The sequence below is a fragment of the Anticarsia gemmatalis genome, chromosome 15 (assembly GCF_050436995.1).
Source record: "Anticarsia gemmatalis isolate Benzon Research Colony breed Stoneville strain chromosome 15, ilAntGemm2 primary, whole genome shotgun sequence".
NCBI classification, from domain to species: Eukaryota; Metazoa; Arthropoda; class Insecta; order Lepidoptera; family Erebidae; genus Anticarsia; species Anticarsia gemmatalis.
In genome coordinates, this window is record NC_134759.1 from 4,667,925 (window position 1) to 4,687,652 (window position 19,728).

The window sequence follows — 19,728 nt, forward strand, 5'->3', positions numbered from 1 at the left end:
GACTCACACTACGCGATATTTGGATCAATTTACTTTTAAAAATGTGATACCTAGATCCGAGAATTGTTTTCGCAGGTAATAAAAATTATTAATACAATACTCGTTGCTTTAAAATATATCGGCTTTGCTCGTACCTATAATACACTCCTTTGCAAAAAAAACGGGCACCTTACACACACACTTTACCTTAGCTTTTCTATGGGTAAATATTATTATATTGTTAGTATGTCATTAGCTTGGATGACTAGAAATTTCTTATTATCAATGAGAATCTAGTTTTTTAACACTTTTATCCTGGTATCGGTGTTTTAGTCAATGTAAACAGAGAGCCGTGTTAAAATGGACATTTTTATGGGTATAATGAAATTAAGACTACGAGTATTTTTATGGTATTTTAATAAAAGAGACATTAAAAAATAAAAATTAATAACGAGTATGACCTCCTCTTGCAGCGATTACGGCATGTAATCGTCTTGGCATGCTTCCCACCAGGCTTTTGATGGTGTCCTGTGGAATGTGTTCCCACTCAGTCGAGATTACACGTTTAAGCTCTCTGATGTTTTGTGGAGGTAGTTGAACAGATCGTACTCGCCTTTTTAGGAGGTCCCAAACGTGCTCAATGGGGTTAAGGTCGGGGCTCCGCGCTGGCCAATCCAAACGACGAATACCGACCTCTTGCATATAAGCATCTACGTCGCCAGAACGGTGGGCCCGAGCATTATCGTCCATGTAAATGGCATCTTCACCAATTACAGTCAGTGCGGGTTGTGCATTTTGAGAAAGGATTTCTGTTATGTACCTATGCGCATTTAGTGAGCCATTTTCTATGAATACTATCTCGGTACGATAGTTGGAAGTTACGCCCGCCCAAAACATAACGGACCCTCCACCATAAGGGGTGATTTCTTCGAAACACACATCGGCATAGCGTTCCCCTGGTCTTCGTAACACTCGCCGACGTCGGTCCTCACCATGCAGACAAATTCGAGCCTCATCGGAGAAGAGTACACTACTCCAGTTACCTGGTGTCCAAGATAGGCAATTTCTAGCGAACCTCAACCGCGCAATCCGGTGCTCACGGAGTAACTTGGGGGCCCGCGCTGGTCGTCGACTACGTATATCAGCAGCTAAAAGTCTTCTCCTCACAGTCCATAGGCTAACTTGTGCTCCTCGTACCTCTTCAAGGTTTCTTTTGAGGTCTATGTAACGCATTTGCGGTTCCTCAGCGCCTGAGTCACTAAAAAGCGATCGTCTCGCGGCTGTGTGCAACGTTTTCTCCCAGAACCTTGCCTTCTCTGAACGGAACCTGTCTCTTGGTATCGAGTCCAGGTTCTTTGTACGGTTGAACGACTCACGTTTAACCGCTGTGAGACGTAACATTGGCTACACCCCTCTTCCAGCAGCGCTATAATTTTACTAGCTCTTATTGCTTTTTCTGCCATTACGATAGACACAAAGATATCTGTTTTAAGTCACAATAAGGTAGAAATATGCGATAAACATAAATTGTTGTACTAAAAATAACGAAAAGTTACTTTTAGTTGCTTGATAACCTTTTAACCGCAAACCCGCGAAAAGTGTCACAAAATGAAAAAGGGATTAATAATTTAAAAAACAAAAGTTTTGAATTTGGAATGAACTTTTTTTCATACCCAGACTCTTTATTAAGTGCCAGTAACATAGTTTGGCTATTAAAACCTCTGAAGAACTAAATTATTACCAATAATGTTAAAAAATCAAACCCGCCCGTTTTTTTTGCAAAGGAGTTTATATTTATAAAATATTATACCGAATCTACTAAGTAAATAACCACAAAACGTACTTACAAATACAAATAAAGACTACGCATGTCTTTCAGACAACCTTTACTAACCAAATAATAAATATGGTTAGATCACAAAATAAATACGTCATATATTAATTGGATTATGTATTGATAGAAGTGTCTACGCCTTACGTATTAGAAACCACATTTTTACCACGCTTCAGCGAGATTATCTTTGACTACACGTGGACTTTAATTTTACCGTTTTTATAAAAAAAAATATATTGGCACCATTCCTATAAATCATAGAGTGAAGTCAAATTACCTTTCTCAATCAGCTATGTAAAAGACATTTACTGTTTTCAACAACCCTATACATAAATTATATAATAAATAGTCCTATCAGTTTATTTGCAAGATAATGTATCTACAAAGTTTTCTTCCAGCGACCTTGTTATATACTGAATATTATAATAATATTATGATTAAATCACCACCGCGGCTGTTTAATATCTTGATCTCATTATAATTTACATAGTGTCTTTTGTTATGTTAATATGAATAAGATGTTGTCGTGTTGATAACGTCTAGATATTAATATATTAGAACATGTACTGTAGGTACTTAATGTAGGTACATTACATTTTAACCTATTTGTTTAAAATTTCAGCTTCAATACTTACTTAACGTTAGTCTCTTATTACCATTAAAATACATCAAAGAAGAAAGGAAATATTTTTAATGACAAAATGAGAAATATTACTAAATTTCAAAAATACCAGTCTCAATTCACAAACCAAGAAATAAACAAAGAATATCAAACATTATTAAAAGTTCTTTTGAACCTCATTTCAAATATTGACTAAGTACAAAAGCCTCACAATTAGATACTTAAAAACTCCGACATTAAAATAAAAATAATATGAAAATGATCCCATCCGTCATCGCAAATACACCAAGGATTTCAAAGTTATAAATTAAAAAACTTTTTGCTACAGGAAAATGTTGAAAAACGTTTATTTTCAATACGATTTTGTGCTTCTGAAACAAAATCGAACGCTCATGGGAAATCGCGGTGCAAACCGAAAATAAATTGAATTCCCACTTTTGTCCGACCCCGAGTTGACAGTGATAAATATAGGATGACAATAATGGGTAAATTCACCTTACAGGTCGCACGAGTTACGGAAATAGTGAAGCAGTAAATATACCTTAAGCTTTCCTACACCAATATAACAGAATTAATATTACGAAAGATATAAATTAAGAATAAATTGTCAATGTTCAACGAAATATCTTAGATGGCAATAAATGTATTTCAATGGATGAGAAATCAATTGCTTTATCGGCTTTTAATTGATCTTTACAACGCATAGCCTATTACCACCTGCTGGCTAACGGTCTATCTGTCCGCAAAAATGTTTTATGGTACAGAGTCAGGATCAGAAAACGGACTTAACTTTTTGCTTTTGTTAACGCTAAAACATTGAGTAAAAAAAGGTCAAGGAAACAAGCACATTTACAATTTTAGTCCCATAAATAATCAGTATAAATAACCCAAAGTAATTTCCGGATTCCACAATTTCAAACACCACCGAACTATTTTCCGCAATCGTCGGCTACTGAAACTGTAATACGATTTTTGCCAATCCCTGATCAGTGTGGAGACACACATATACATACAGCTTAGATTACATTACGTTAAGGAAACAGAAAATGTTTTGATATTCGGAAATATTTGTGGGTGAAATTCGCCGCGATATGTTATCTCGTGAACGTTTGGGTCCGTGACCCTAATCGCTGAAAGGTTTCGATGCGGTCCACGTATGTGTTGTTTGTTCGCTGACAAATGTACGATAAATATACGCTTGGAATAAATAATTGTTTCGTTAGATAGTATTTGGAACTTTCGATTGTACCTTTTGTCAATTTTACCTAAGCCTGCCTGTTGTACTGCACGTAATTTAACCCTCTTAGCTATATCAGTGCTTTAATTTAGATTTTCTACTTTTAACCGCAGTTAAAAGATTCAAATAAGATTGAAAATTAAATACTGGATTATTTTTATAATAATTTTTTATCCCAAAAAAGAAACCTCTTGATTCGTTCTTTTTTAACAGCTTGTTATTAGTTTACCAGTATTAAAAATAGATTTTTTTCCAAAAACCTTGTATAAACCCTTTTAAATTCTTTTAAACAAAACACATTTTTTTGCAGTTCATAATCGTGCACATTTGAGCTAATGCTAATGACGTCTCATTAGTCTCACAATATCGTGCACGGACAATGCATAGCCGCGTTTATCACGACTTGACATAAATCTACACGACAGGCCACTGTGACAACATGTCTGAACCCACTGATTTACAGCAACGGTTGACATGTTCGGGGTGAATTAGCATAGCATCAAGGATTTGAACGATTATATATATGTGTCTTCATAGACATATTTAACTTAATTCAACATTTAATACTACGTACAGGGTTTACGCACGATTTAAATCTTTAACGACTACGATATCTTTAGTATAAACTATAGTTTATAATCGTCATTTTAATTTTTTTGACTTTTCAATCGTTTTATTTTTTCAATTTTGTCACCTCAAATCATCCTAAAACATTATAGGAAGAATGAGTCGATATTTTGGCGAAAACTCTATTAAACAATCGTAAAATAAAAGTAACAAAACAAAGGCTTATTTAAAATAAAATATCTTTAGAATAAAAACATACTATTTTTTATCAAAGTAGCACAGCTTCATTTGACTCAAATAGCGTCATTTAAAAAGTGATGTTTCGTTAGACCAGAACTTCAGTCAGAATAATCAAATCTTGCTGGAGGCATCCGCGTGAGTGCCGAAATTCAATCCCAAGCTTCATTCGATGTAAATTAAGTCACCAATATCAGAAGCACTGAAATTCCGCCACAAGACCTTGAACTTCGCGTATAAAGAGAAATATTTAAAATTTTCGAGGTTAAACAATGCACGTGTGAAACGCTTGCTTTAGTCTAAATCAAACTTATTGTCTACATTAAAACATACAGAAAATTGTTGTTGTTTAATTCCACACATACAAGGCATTTCTATGGAAGGTAAAGATACTTCTTTATATTTATCGATCTGTTTCCAATATTATAATAGAAACAAAGACATAATATTATTACATTGAAATTGAAGCCCACTATTCTTTACAACCATTGTTCGGTCACGATACAAAGTCGGAGCAAAATATTTCACTCAGAAGATTAAGACCTCTATATCAAAACCTAGCAAGCCTTTAGGCAAAACCTTAAAAAAAGTAATTTATTTTCGGCGAAAAAATATCTTAGTATTACCGCATTTTTTGAGATAACTCTCTATTACCGTTTGTTCCATTCCCAACCGTTTGGCTGAACATGTAAATTTTCCTATCTAATCCAATTTTGTGTATAAACTCTAGGTATTTTGTTATAATCAAAGTTTACCGTTATTGTAATGTTTGGGGCTGTTTACTTGAGGGAATAATGTTATTGTTATTTAATATTGTTATTAGGATTTTAGTTCGTGGTTTACACGTGCCGCCTGTATATTTGGGTAGTGGTTATTTTAATAGGCATACCCTTTTAGGAACATCTATATGGGCACTTATTGTAAAATTATTTTAATATACTCCGTAGTAAGTTAATTGCTCTGAGTAGTATCGTAATTTTAGTCTCTGTTTTTGGATTTCGTCATGTTAAAATATTATATTATTCAAATGAAAAATTCAAATAAATTGAGTACTTCGAATACTATTTGCTTTTATAACGCTTACATATTTGTCGTGAAACATACCTTCACGGTACTACAAATTATTCCCAAACAACCTCTACTAAAACAATGAATTGTGAAGTCGGATCAAAAGGAAATAAAAATAAATCCTCGTTGGGGCCGCGACCGTACCAAATGCACTCGAATCCAGCGCGTGACAGCAAAAGCTGCGACAAAAAAAAAACAAACACTCGGAATTCTTTTTTAAAAATGCAGGCCGGCAGACACTACCTTTGGACTTTTAAAACCATCAGAGGACGTTTTTTCGGTAACGGTACAAATCGTAAAAGAAAATCGGATAAGCGGAACATCAAAGAAGAAAATAAAACACTGCAAAGATTTTACTACAAAATACATGGTATAAAATCTAGATATGTAATTTAGATATTAACATCACGACTGTAATATCCGAAGATGTAGCCAAAGACGTATGAAATACAAAAGCGTTTCGCCATTTACAATGATAGTTCCATATATTAAAGAACGAGCATGTTGCTTTTTACCGGGGACGTTATCTTCGGCTCACTATTGAGCTAATATAGAAAATACCAATAACACTTAGCTCGGCCTGGTAAGCGGACCCGGGACCCAATGATTAGCTGCCGTATACACTGCTGCCAAATCCAAAGAGGCAGTAGGTAATATTTACTATTCAAACAACAATACATTTAGTTCTAAGAAAATCTAGCTTTTTCAAATAGTTCACTTCAATTTGAATAAGAGATTCTCCTTTATCCCTCTGAGATTTACTTAGAACATACTTCAAAGTTATTGATGATTGTGTATCTATTTTGATGGTAATGTATCTATAAATCTTTTGGACATGTTAAAAGTAACAAATAGTGATCAATAACGTCCCTACGCAATATACAGTGATTTACTAGAAGTCATTTTTTCTAGCCTATAAATTCTTTGTAAATGGATAGTGTTTAGCAAGAGTACCTTTTTTCTAGGAAAAAAATGGCTAAGCTCTGAAATAAATTGATTTTGTTCATGTCAATATCTAGCGCCTAGGTTTATTGTTTCCTAGCTTCAGTTTTACTTCATTATTAATGAGACAGAAAGATACTTTGAGCATAAATGTAGCATAGTTTTGCTATATTGAAAGCTTTTGACATTTTGAGTATAAGATGAATATTGATATCAATATACCAGTAAAACTGTTCTTTAAATTACTTTCACATAACAGTATGTTTTTACTCACTACAAGAAAGATGTCTGTCGTTTCGAACGTTGTTTCTGTCGGAGACGTTCAGAAGAACAATATAATTATTATAAGTTAAAACATGCAAAAAAAAACACTGTAGGCCTTTACGCAAATATTACAAAGCTAGTCGTTTTATAAGGGTCATTGCTTCCAAAACTTGCCTAAAGTACACATCGACCTTACTTTTTAGTACTCCAAGGTACGCTCAAAGTACTATGAAAATACACCACCGACAAACTTTTCTTTATACATATTTCTTTACGAATTTTCCTTCCGAGAAGCAGCACAACATGATGCTTTATAAAAATTTCTACGTATTCTTAATTGGTTTACGCTTTAAGTGATTAGCTGAATACAGGGTGTAATTAAAACTCGAGCATGTACAGGTTGATTGTTAAAGCATCGTTAAAAAACCACTTGAACAAAATGTATGTTATTATGGTACTGATGAAACTTAATGGTCAATGACCTTGATTGATTTTTAGACTTACACATTACAGTGAGTGAGTCAGTAATCGATATAATAATATCACTTTACTCGTACTGTCACGCATTATCGTATCAATATTATGTTATAGAAATATATTTTTACGTTACTCAGTACATTGAAATGGATGTAACATAATTTTATTTTGGTTTCTTTCTATAAGATATATATTTTTTGCCTTAAATTAAACTGACTGTATTAGTCGCAAGAAACTGACCCTTAAAAATATTAAAATAACCTTCCCTTAAAATAAATTTACTATACAGATTACAGTACAATTTAAAGGTATGGACGACCTGTTGCTACTAGTAAAGACAATTTATAACTGGCCACTGAACAAGCAAGAATAATATGCACACACATTATACGTTGACAAAGGAACCACCTGTTTTATGTTGCGACGTAATTTTGTTGAAATATCTTGATAGTACCTAGTTATTAAGGTCAAAATAGTATCAAATGTAGCACAATAATACTATATTTATAGATAAAAATATATTGTTTAACATATAATTGCATGAAATTGAGGAAATGCCTAACGTTTCGGCGCAGATTGCAGTTATGAAAACATATTGTTTCGTAACTTACAATAATATTGTCTATTCAGGGTTTTCCGTATCTTGAATCAAATTATTGTAAACAAATACTATAATAATACTAATAATAACTTAGTAAAAAAACAAAATACAAAATACAGAATAAACCGAGAAATGACTGGATAAACAAGGAAGTACTCAAAACATTACGCATTCGAAATGCTTCGTGGAAGAAATATCGAAAGGACCCTAATAACATTACCAAGGAATCGGATTTTAAAACAAAAAGGAGCATAGCTGCTAAAACTATTAGGACTGCAAAAAATAATTACTTCCATGAAAGTTTCAAGAAATGTCAGAAAGAACCAAAAAAGATGTGGGAACTTATTAACACGCTAGCAAATAATAAAAATAAAGTCACAACTATGCCCTCTAAACTAAATACAGAAAAAGGACTAATTACAGGCGGGCAGGAAATTGTACAATATCTCAACGACTTCTTCTCAACCGTAGGTACAGTTTTAGCTAGTAAAATAGAAACACAGGACACAATTAATAGCACACACAATATTACAACCATTCATACACATAACACAGCCAGCCATACACAAAATACAACAACAACCACATCAGTATTACATACATTACAACCAACCACAAATAAAGAAATAAATGATATTATAGATAATTTAAATAATAACACAAGCAACGGAATAGACGGAATTAGCGTGAAAGATGTAAAGTGCATGAAGCCTCTTATACTAAATAATCTTACTAACTGTATTAACGAATGTCTAAAGCAAGGAATATTCCCTTCCAGTTTAAAAATAGCAAAAGTATCACCGATACATAAATCAGGTCCTAAAGATGATCCTAACAACCATCGTCCTATATCTGTTCTGCCGGTTTTTTCAAAAATATATGAAAAAGTAATCTATACTAGACTCAATTCCTACCTCACAGACAATAACTTTTTTATTAAGCAACAGTATGGATTTCGACCAAGATCAAACACTGTATCAGCTGCAATCGATCTCACAACCAAAATTCAAACAGCCCTAGATAAAAAACAACTTGCCTTGGGTATTTTTATCGATTTAAAAAAGGCATTTGATACTATTTCGCACAAATTACTCTTAACACAACTTAGAGATATAGGAGTCTCGGGCGATGCATACAATATAATAAAATCATACATGAATAGATCACAAATAGTTAAAGTTGGCAGTATCCAAAGTTCACCTGCCTCACTGTCGTACGGCATACCTCAAGGGTCAATTCTAGGACCATTGTTGTTCCTCATTTATATAAATAGCATTAGCACTATCAATCTTACTGGTGAAATTTCCCTTTTCGCTGACGACACATGTCTTTTTTATTTTGGTAGCAACCTCAATGAACTTGTCACCGAAGCTCAAAGTGACCTAAACAAGGTAAGTGAATGGTTCACATCGAAATTACTCACCATCAATACTGCTAAAACAGCCTATATGATATTCGCGGCTAAAAATAAAAAAGTCCCGCAACAAGTTAATTTAACCATTAAAAATGATATAATAAACAAATCCAATGAAGAAAAATATCTAGGTCTAGTTATGGACCCTATTCTAACATGGCGTAATCACATTAACAAAGTTAAAAGTAAACTTTCCCCCCTTATTGGAGCCTTGCGCCGTATTATTCCTTGTATTCCGTGGACGATACGGCCTGTCATTTACAATAGTCTCGTCAAACCACATATTGAATACATGATTGAAGTATGGGGAACCGCGGCCAAATCTAATATCCAGGAAATACAAATCTTGCAAAATAAAATTATAAAAACACTATACAATTTTGATTACCTTGCACCCACCACAAAAATATACAAAGACACACACATACTCAACATAAATCAAATATACGTTTATAAAACATGCATGTTAGTAAGGAAAATAATAACACAAGATACACATACACAAACACACTTTGTCGAAAAAGTCCAAACATACAACAGTAGAAGACACAACAAGTTAGAACTAATCCACCCTAGAACAAACTATGGCAAGAATAGCATTTTATATGCAGGAGCCAAACTGTACAATAGCCTACCGGAAGAAGTATTGAGTAGTAAAAACCTAAGTATTTTTCGAACCCGACTAAAACTGTTCGTACAACAAAATTGTTAACAAAAAAAAAAATGTTTTATTAGGATGAAATTGTATATTCTTTTCTTTGTGTTACTCTATATAGAAAATTTATTTGCTCACAGATTGTTAATGCATGCTTATTTAATTATGTACAGTTCTCAATGTAAGCGAACTACTTGTTCTTTTTGAGAAATAAATGTCTTTAAACCGAAATATCTACAAAATCCATTGTAAAAATATTCGGACTCATATTTTCAAACACCCAAGTAGATTATCTGACTTAAGATCATCCTCTCATCATGACGAAAAAGAGCAAAGGCGATAGCGATTCCGCCATTTTGTTTCGTTATTTTTTTAAAATGAAGGTTGAAGTAATAAAGCAACGTTTTGAGTAATAGCGTGAGATATTTTTCTCGCGTTCATTTTTTCCTTCACGTCTTAACAAGGGTGCGTTGCGCTTATATATTTTAATTTATAATACGTTTTTAGGTCACTCAGCGTATTTTGGCGTTCCCTTGTTATCTGAAATTGATGGGCGCTTTTAAGATGATTATTTTGTTTTAATAAGATTTGAGATCGTTCGTCAAATATTTTGTTTACGATTCAATATCGACAAGTTATTGAATCCGGCCTTAATGTTGTGATGAATGAATGTTTGATGACAGGATAAAAAATATAAAAACATAGCTCTGTTATATAATAGTGTTACAAACATAATATCGCGCCTATTATTATACATGCATACGTAGGCAAATGTATATGAAATGCATGTTTCGCCATTAACAACGTTGGTCCCATATAATAGGGGGTGCATATCTACAATTTTTTTTGTGATTCAAGCATTAATTATATTATTGTAGAATGTTGTAGTAAAAACAATAACACATAATTCAGTCTATAAAATGCCAAATATCATTCAGACCCCTTCTTTTTAGTAAACTTGTACTCTACCGAACCATCGAATTGATAGGAACAATAGTATAAAAAGCTAAACCAAATCAAAATCAATTTATCTTCAAAACGACGAACTCTATAATAAAACAGACAGTCAAAGACAAAATTAATTGACACAATTCGAAATAGACTCCTATAAACCGACATCAGGTGGCAGTTATCTCGTTCTGGTTCCAATGAAAAATGTATAGCGACTTGTTCAATCCGCGAGGCGACCGTCTCAAGGGATATTGAGATCAATACTTTGTAATAGTGGAAAAGATTGTTATGCTATTGGTGTTTGAAAGCAATTTGTTGTGTTATAAATCAATGTTCTTTGAAGAATATCCTTTTTAAGTAGAGCGTAAAATGATGTGATTGTTATTTTGCTTTCTGCGATCATTTTTTGCACATTTTATACATACTTACTTGTTAATTGCTAATGCTCGTTGCTTTACCACTTTTTGAGATCAAATATGGTCGAAATAATACATGTAACAGAGTTATTAACCCAAACTGGGTCAGCATAGTGGATAAAAGGGTTTCATTCCGGGAGGCATTCCTTACACAGCAGTGGGCAGGGTTCAATATATTTATTTAATATAATGTTGACGACTCTAGTGCTTGACATGAAACAAGTCAATGGCTAATTATTAGACTAGCACATAACAACTGCATTACGTGACACATGTATTCGTTTGTATAATTGTGTGTACACAATCTTTAACTGCAGTCAAATTAACTAAACAACGTACAGTAAACACTCAAACATTAGTCGACCTATTTCTTTTACCAAATAACCAACATTTACTTAAATATCACTTTTCAGATCAACTTGCCTATTAGCGTGACAGCACACATAAACATGCACGCAATTATAAATCTTATTAACATAATCTTATAGACGGAAATGGAATCAATTTTTCGGTATTAAACTTCTCACATTCAGTATAATTCATTTAGGGAGGTCGCACCAATATTTTGGAGTCCATTTAATTAAGGAGACCCTCAATAAATCAAGGAAAGATAAATTGGTTTAAATGGGTCCCTCCTACCTTTGTAGAGGTACTAGACCGCGTAATATATATGTATATGAAAGTGACCCTACGGAACCTGTCAGGTGTGTAACGGGGACGTAACTAAACGGACAAGTAATAAATTCTCAGTTAAAGTTTCGAAAGAGTTTCGTGAATGTGTTTTAAAATTGCACGCTGTATCTCATTTCAATGAATAAATTGTTTGTTGCACACAGGAAGAGTTTTATTTGCTCCATGGGAAACACCTTTGTGAATGGTATTCATGATGATAAAATAAAAAGTGTACCTTTGATCCGAAACTATATGTGTTTGTATGTAAATACGAGAATAACGCTGACACGAATGTCTGAATCAAACATTTTAATGCAATTTAAAACATTGTGCAAAGCAGCAATTAACGAATGAAATTAGAAAAAAAAGTTCCCTTTGTTACATTTTTGGTGTTGGTGTTTAGAATAATCGTCATACGTCGTTAATAAGTTTATACTAATAAATGGTCACTTGATTTCCGAATTAGGACGAGTGAATCTTTATTCTATTAAAGGGCTAATTGGTTTTGGCAGTTTATTAGAAACAATTAAGTTTAGGCCATTGCCTCAAACTTTATTGGATCTCAATTATATACCTGAAATAGTTGAAATGTTACGTAATGGTTTTAAGGTCTTACTCGAGTCAGGGTTTTTGTTACCGATTTTTTGTCATCCTAAGCAATTAGTATAATAATATAATGTTACTCGATGGATAAAATTATCTTACGTTTAGTAGTTTTTACGCATCAAATAAACTGAATAAAAACCATTCTGTTAATATCAAACAAACAGTCGTAACAAAACATTACGTGCTTATTCCATATTCTACGTCTCAATTAGCTACGAATTGCAGCTACGTCGTAGAGGTTTCGTAGAGGGGTTATATCGTGTGCGTTTTACATCAGAACTTAAGTATGTCATAAAAATTAACATCTCACGTGCACTGTTAGTAAAATATTCAAAATATATTTTATCACGCGGTTCGTTAATGGCTGTGGGCACGCATTACCTCACTTCCTGAATAACAAAGGCTTGTTGCAAGGAAAATATGTTTACTAACAAAGTGTGGGATTTGGTTTAAACATACGTGTTTGAACCACGCAATGCACGTCACATGGTTATGTATAAGGCTTATCAAGTTTTTAATATTGAGGCAATTTTTCTTTAAGAATAGGTATTTAAATTAGGGCGTGGTGTGACACGGAAGAATTCAAAGTACACGTACAAATCAATATATACATATATTAAATAAAACTCTTCCGTAACTGGGTGACTGACAGACAACGCACAGTCAAAACTAGGTACTAAACGTTGAAAGTTGAAATTTTGATATGAAGTTTCTTTAGGAAGTGTAAGTGTGTTTCTTCGCGAAGGAGGTAGAAAGGGGGGAAAACATTTATATGAACATCGGCAACATAAAATGTTGTGAAAACGGAAATAATTAAGTCCACGCGGACAAATCGACTAGTTAACATATCGACGGTCCCTACGTACAATAACCTAATTGGAAAACGCAAATTTTACAGGAGAGCGGTTTGAAGTTTCAAACACTTGTATCTCAAGTTCTATCAATCGCAGAGCTATGAAATTTTGCACGAAGTCTTTATTTGTTGTCTTTTATGAGAAAATAAAATAAAAACGTTAAAATATATTCATTTTATTTCAACTTACCTGACGATATTTTGATGGCTTTACCTTTATCTTTTACATTTTTCATTTTCTTTTTTGCGCGAGCGCAACAAGCCCGCATGTGGGAGTTACGGGGGAGGCGCGCGGGGGTGTTGTTGACTTGCCAATGTAAAAATTAAATGTCTTAACTCTCACTAGTGACATTTTACATTGGAAGTGTTGTAGTTCTGGGGTTTGTCGAGTGTTGATTTAGGGTAGAATTAAAGCATTTTTACTAATTTTTCTTTGATCCATCGAAAGTATATGACAACCGGAAGGTCACGGAAACAAAAAAGGCAAATCCCGTAAGTACCACTTGAGGGAATGTACGTAGGGACCGTCGATATAAACAGTAAACAGTAACGCCTTTGTGTTAGAGTACCTATTGATCAATAAATTGTGACGTCATAAATACATGAGGTCGGTCGCATTGTCCTACAATAGGGACATCAAAAGCTATAAAATACCGACACGTTTTTAATTCCTACCTATTTTTAAACTCATTAAACTAGGGATAACTTTGAAATTAAACCTCGGGGGTGTCAAGAGCCTAATTGAAAGCTGTTGAGCATAAAGTAGAGGTTTCGTTTGGAAAAACGAGAAATTGATTGATTTACTTTCAATACGTTAATAGGTTCGCTTTTGTTGAGTGAAATTAGATTTCTCAAACGCTCTGTCGGCATGCTGCTTGTTTTAAATACGTAGAGCCAGTTTTATGATTTATAAATAGATGTTTTAATAACCTATCTGCTACACACGGTTACAGTTAATGTAAATATAAAAGCAACGGTCTGAATTTCAGCTAATAGGCTATTTAGAAGTGGTTAAACGGTATATATACTTATATATTTATAGTAGATTTTGTCATCTTACTTCATCTGCCATTAAACTAGAGATAATTTAATTTATAATCTTACTTAATGCTAACTTTTATGGTTTGATATTTACCTATTCTCAACACAACGATCTTATTTATGAAGACATAAAAAAAATATTATAATACACGGCGTATTACAGAGCGTCATTGCTTATATCAAATGCCAATATACATAAATATTTCACGCCTTCAACCTTCACAAAAACGTCGCCTCTTTTTATAAACTCAAAATATTCCAAGATACATTTCCGCCGAAAAAAGGCCCCGATCTGCTGAGAAATTCGCATTTATCCAAAAAGCCACTCAACGTTTATTACACATATAATATATAATAATATATGTAAACGTACCTATATGTTGAGGTAAATAATCAACATTGAATGAAACATATATTTATTAACAGACAGATTTATTTTCAAACAGAAAAATATTAGAAAAATTACCTGTTATCAATTCAATTAGGCAAAAAATGGAAAGCAGTGTGAAGCTTTTCCATATTATTAGTTTTGTTATATAGAAGCCTACGGGCGGCCAGAGGCATTGACCTGAAGTTACAGAAAAAAGGACAGTAATAATTCTAGGCCCAGATTTCTGCTTTTAAATACTAATCACGAAAAACCCTGCTTTCCAACAATATTGAAACAAAAGCATGAACTTCTAGTATTGGCTAGTAAGAGCGAAAAGACTTCTTTCATTATTTCATATTTTACAAAAAAATATTTTTCACGCACGTATTACTGAAAAATATTAGGTACATGTGTGAAAGCGTATCTCCATGTTGTGTAATCAAAAAATCTTTTCGCGTCGCTTCATACCTGTTACAACATCAAAGGAACGGAGACTATGTGTTACAAACGTACCGAGTATACATGCGTTAAGGTTTATACTTTGTCGACGTGGTTTGTATACCTTATCTTTAGGGTACCTAGATATCTGGCTGTCCGATCTTACTGAAATCTTTAAGGCCTAAAAAAAATATAAAATCTTTTCTTACATTTTTTGTTTGTATTTTATCAAGACAGTTTGTTTCATGCAAATAGTACAAAGTTTATATTACAATACGATTACAAAAAATCGACGGTGAATTGTAAAACCATATTAAAGTTTATAAATTTAAAACAGTTGTTACGAGTTGAGTGGTAAGTATATCCTTGCGACATAAAACTTTAATATTTTGAATTTTTTAATTACAAAATTATGTTTTTAAAGTCCTAATTCAGATATATTTACATTAGTTATACAAATAGAAATACTTCTACAACCCACTAACATTCCTGTATTTCTGTTTCATTTGATTACGATTAGCACATGGCTATCTAAGCGCTTACATTAGCACATAATATTGTTACTTTCACTTGTCCTTTTGTCCCCACAAAGCCTACACTCGTAGTCTAATTGGTTCGTAAACAGATTAGGTAATGTGTTTCTTTTTTATTATGTAAAAATGGTGTTAGCCAAGTTTAGCACACAGGAAAAATAATTAGTACAAGACCGGGAACTTATGTGTATATTATTTATTACCTATATTAGATTATTGATTGAGAAAAATAAACACATACCTACAAATTACGCATATTACTCAAAATTTATTTGTCTCTCAAGCCGACAATATTTGCGCTTAATTATCGTAACAATTTAATTATGAAGTCCAACGACCTTTTGAAAGGAGGTGTGCTGGCATTACAATTTATTTTAGTCTTTTGTTAGAAAAATCTTGGAATCCGAACAGAAATATATTTTTATTATTAATAATCAGCATTTTAATATCAATAGTAAAATATATGTGTTAACAAAGCATATTTTTTAATATAAGCTCTACTACCAAATCACGAATATAAGTCCAACAGATTTTTGTATCAGTAAAATAAGAACGTATCCCCCTTAACAAGATAATTAGTTTCAAGAACTGTTATAATACTTGAAGATCTTTGGCTAACTTTGATAATTTCTTCACTTATTAGCCTCTTTATAATAGCGAATTAGGGAAATAAGAAAAACTTTGAGAGGAAGTACTTTGTCATACTAATAAGATGCTTAAGAACGATTTATACCTTCGGATATGAACTTTAGTTAACTTTTTGCTGTACAGCCTAAGTATCTGTAATTTACTTAAGTATTGTCACTCCTTATAACATAAGACTAACTTAGCTTGTAAGATAAAATATATAACAATGAAAAAAAATATTTGTAGTCCCTTACAACACGGAAATGTTTGCTTAAAAAGGGACCTCAAATGATATTGTCATCATTGACTTTATGGTATTAAAATGAAGTGTTTTTTTTTAATCAATGTTTTTGATGGCTTTAATATCAGGCACTTTATCGTTAATTAAATGAAAACGTTACTACGAAAGGCCGAACGAAATGAAAAATTTTTATACTTGTGTGAAAATATGTATACTTTTTCTATAATATTTTTTATCTTAAGTAAAGCATATTTTAATTTAATAAATTAAACTACGATAAAACTCTTTTCCAGTCTAAAAAAAATATCACGACAATGCAGACGTGGCACATTTCTAAAAAAATCCCTTTGATCGCTACATTTTTTTGACTATCTAATCTCTGTCAGTTACGTCATTAAATACGTATATTTTAAAGGATATCTTGCTTTGACATTTCTCCTTGACCCGGCTTTATTAAAAAGGAACATTTTCCGTCAACACAGACAAAATTGTCCGTAGCAGCCGTATTTTGACATGCGAAAGCGATCCAAGTTCCGTAACTAGAAAAGGATGGCGCTATACAATTTGAAAAATGCTATCTCATTCTAAGAATAGATTTTAAATCGCTTTACTACGTCAGTATACGCCTTTTATATTAAAAGTATTATTATCTATCAATCCGGATTTTACGGCTGTATTTTGAAATGCAAGAGCGATCTTATTACAAGAAAGAAGACGTAAGGTTTGCTTCACACAATATACTGTTCGGGGCGTTTGATTGAGCAATATTGACCAAACAACAAAACTGACTCGTATCACTTGTTCGGCATATGCCGATCGCGGTCATCTACTCTGATTCGGCTTTGCCGCCCGGCTAGGCCGATAAATGCCGAAGCACCGACCCTATAACACTATCTCCTTCTATCGATATGATTTAAATCGCTGTGAAACAGCTGTAAACAGAATATGGACTTAAGATTAAAAGTATTATATTATTCTATCATCCGGATTTTGTTTTAAGCACTTAATAAAAATCTTATCTCGATCTTTCGTGACTGTTGTAAGTATAAAGTGATGTGATATGTTAGGAATGAGGCAAAGGAAATGAAAGTTGTGTTTGTGTACTGCCTATTTAAAAATGAGTGAAATTGTAAAAAGTACTAGTAATAAACGTAATGTTTACTTGTGATCTCTAACCTTTATTTTTAAATTAAGTTTCGCAGTAACCGGTAAAGATGCCTTTTGAAAATTCTATTTTATTAGTAAAATACGTGTGAAAATCGGATAAAAAACATTTCAAATCTTTGATTTGGTCGTAATTCGAGTAAAAAGTAATGGAACAATTTTATTACAAAAACGTTTGAAAACTGATGATTCATATTTTACTATTAAGTACATCAAATTACTAAAAACATACATATAACCGGTGCACTAATAGCTACTAAATATTATCGTATAAAAATCTCTACCTAGCTTCTCACCTTTCAAAATACAGTCAAGCTATTATTTTCAAACACTTTACGACTTAAACTTTGGCCTCACACGCCACGTACAGGCCACTAATAATTCAAACATCAAACTCTTAATAGCTGGCTCAAAATTGATACGAATGAGTTTCACATCAAGCTCGCTACGTTAACTTTGACACTTGTAAATTGACTTTCTGGTGTACAGTCGTGTGCATAGATTTGGCATTGATAGTAGCAGTAGCCTAAAATGTTAATGTATTTTTTGTACAAATTGTAGATATGCAGTGTTGATAATAATTCATCCAGACCGATATTAATGAAGTTGAAAAACAAAATGTTGTGTTTTTTTTATAAATTTCAAGTGCATAGTTCTTTGTAACTGGAAGGCATTTACGATAAAATCCATAAATGAAGTCGAAAAATAAAAGTTAACAAGGAGCAAGTAGCATTTTTGTCCTATAAATGGAGTCGAAGAATAAAAAGGTAGCAGAAGCAAGTGGTGTTTTTGTCTTTGTCTATATTCATGGGTAAGAACAGTAATTTAATTTTCACGCTCACCGTATTTATATTAATATCTTATGTTATAATTAATTACAAGTAATTCTAATGCTAACAACATTTTGAAAATATAACAGTGTAAACATATTTCTATTCGCGACTGTAGCCATACTAGTACCGGTACAATTACGCATGAACTTTGACATCATGACCTGATTTTATACTTTTCAAATATTAATTTGACGGAAACGTGTAGCATGGTTTTGGGGCGAGGGGAACAGAAATTGTGTTAACACAAATCCAGTTAGAAGTGATTCGATATTTGGTCTTTTGATTCGTTTTGTTGGGTCAGTATTGTGTTGGTAGTATTGGGGTTGATGTACAGGTAAATATTGAATGTGTTTTAAATCTTTCTTGTACAAATACACTATTTGCATATGTTTTTAATATCAGTGTTAGGCTAGATTTAGGATAAATACGAAGTTTATCACGCGTTTTTAATAAGTTAAATGTTTTGTTTATGTGTGTAATTAAATAGAAATTAATTCAAAAAGTGAAACGTAAATATGATTTTTCATCAATATTTGGTTATAATTTAAATACCAATATGTAGAAAACACAACAAAATCAACAAGATTCAAATCAAAATAAAGTAATTCTCGTCTCACAACAGTCTAATTCTAGGTTCCAACTAAACTCACAAAGTACAAAGATATACCACTAGTTGCTCCTCTACAAAGAAGCCAACAATTACCCACAGGTAGACCTTTATGACGTCACAAAGACTTTCCGCAGCTAGACTTCAAGAGGGGAAGAACACAATTGACATATCCGATGTGATTCTACCTCTACAAAGAAATTGTCAGCTTTATTCAAGTACTAAGTGGTTTAGACCTAGAGTGGAACAGAGTGACAATAGTCGAGAATTTGATTTCCAATTTGAGATTGAGTGTGTTTGGCGCTTTTCGACTATATTTAAAATCGGTGTTCAGTATTTAATACAATTAATATAATTATAGCTAACTTACCCTATATAACTTGAAGTAAATAAGATAGTTGGCATAGACACGACAATGAAAAATATATAAGTATTTGATAAAAAACCACATACGTGTTTATATTATAAAGTAATAACTT

General features: G+C 32.7%; 1 protein-coding gene across 9 annotated transcripts in view; it reads right to left on the minus strand.

Moving 5' to 3' along the window:
- LOC142978874 (protein unc-13 homolog B-like) overlaps positions 1-19,728 on the minus strand; it is a 373,594-nt gene that overhangs the window by 13,796 nt on the left and 340,070 nt on the right. The window lies entirely within an intron of this gene.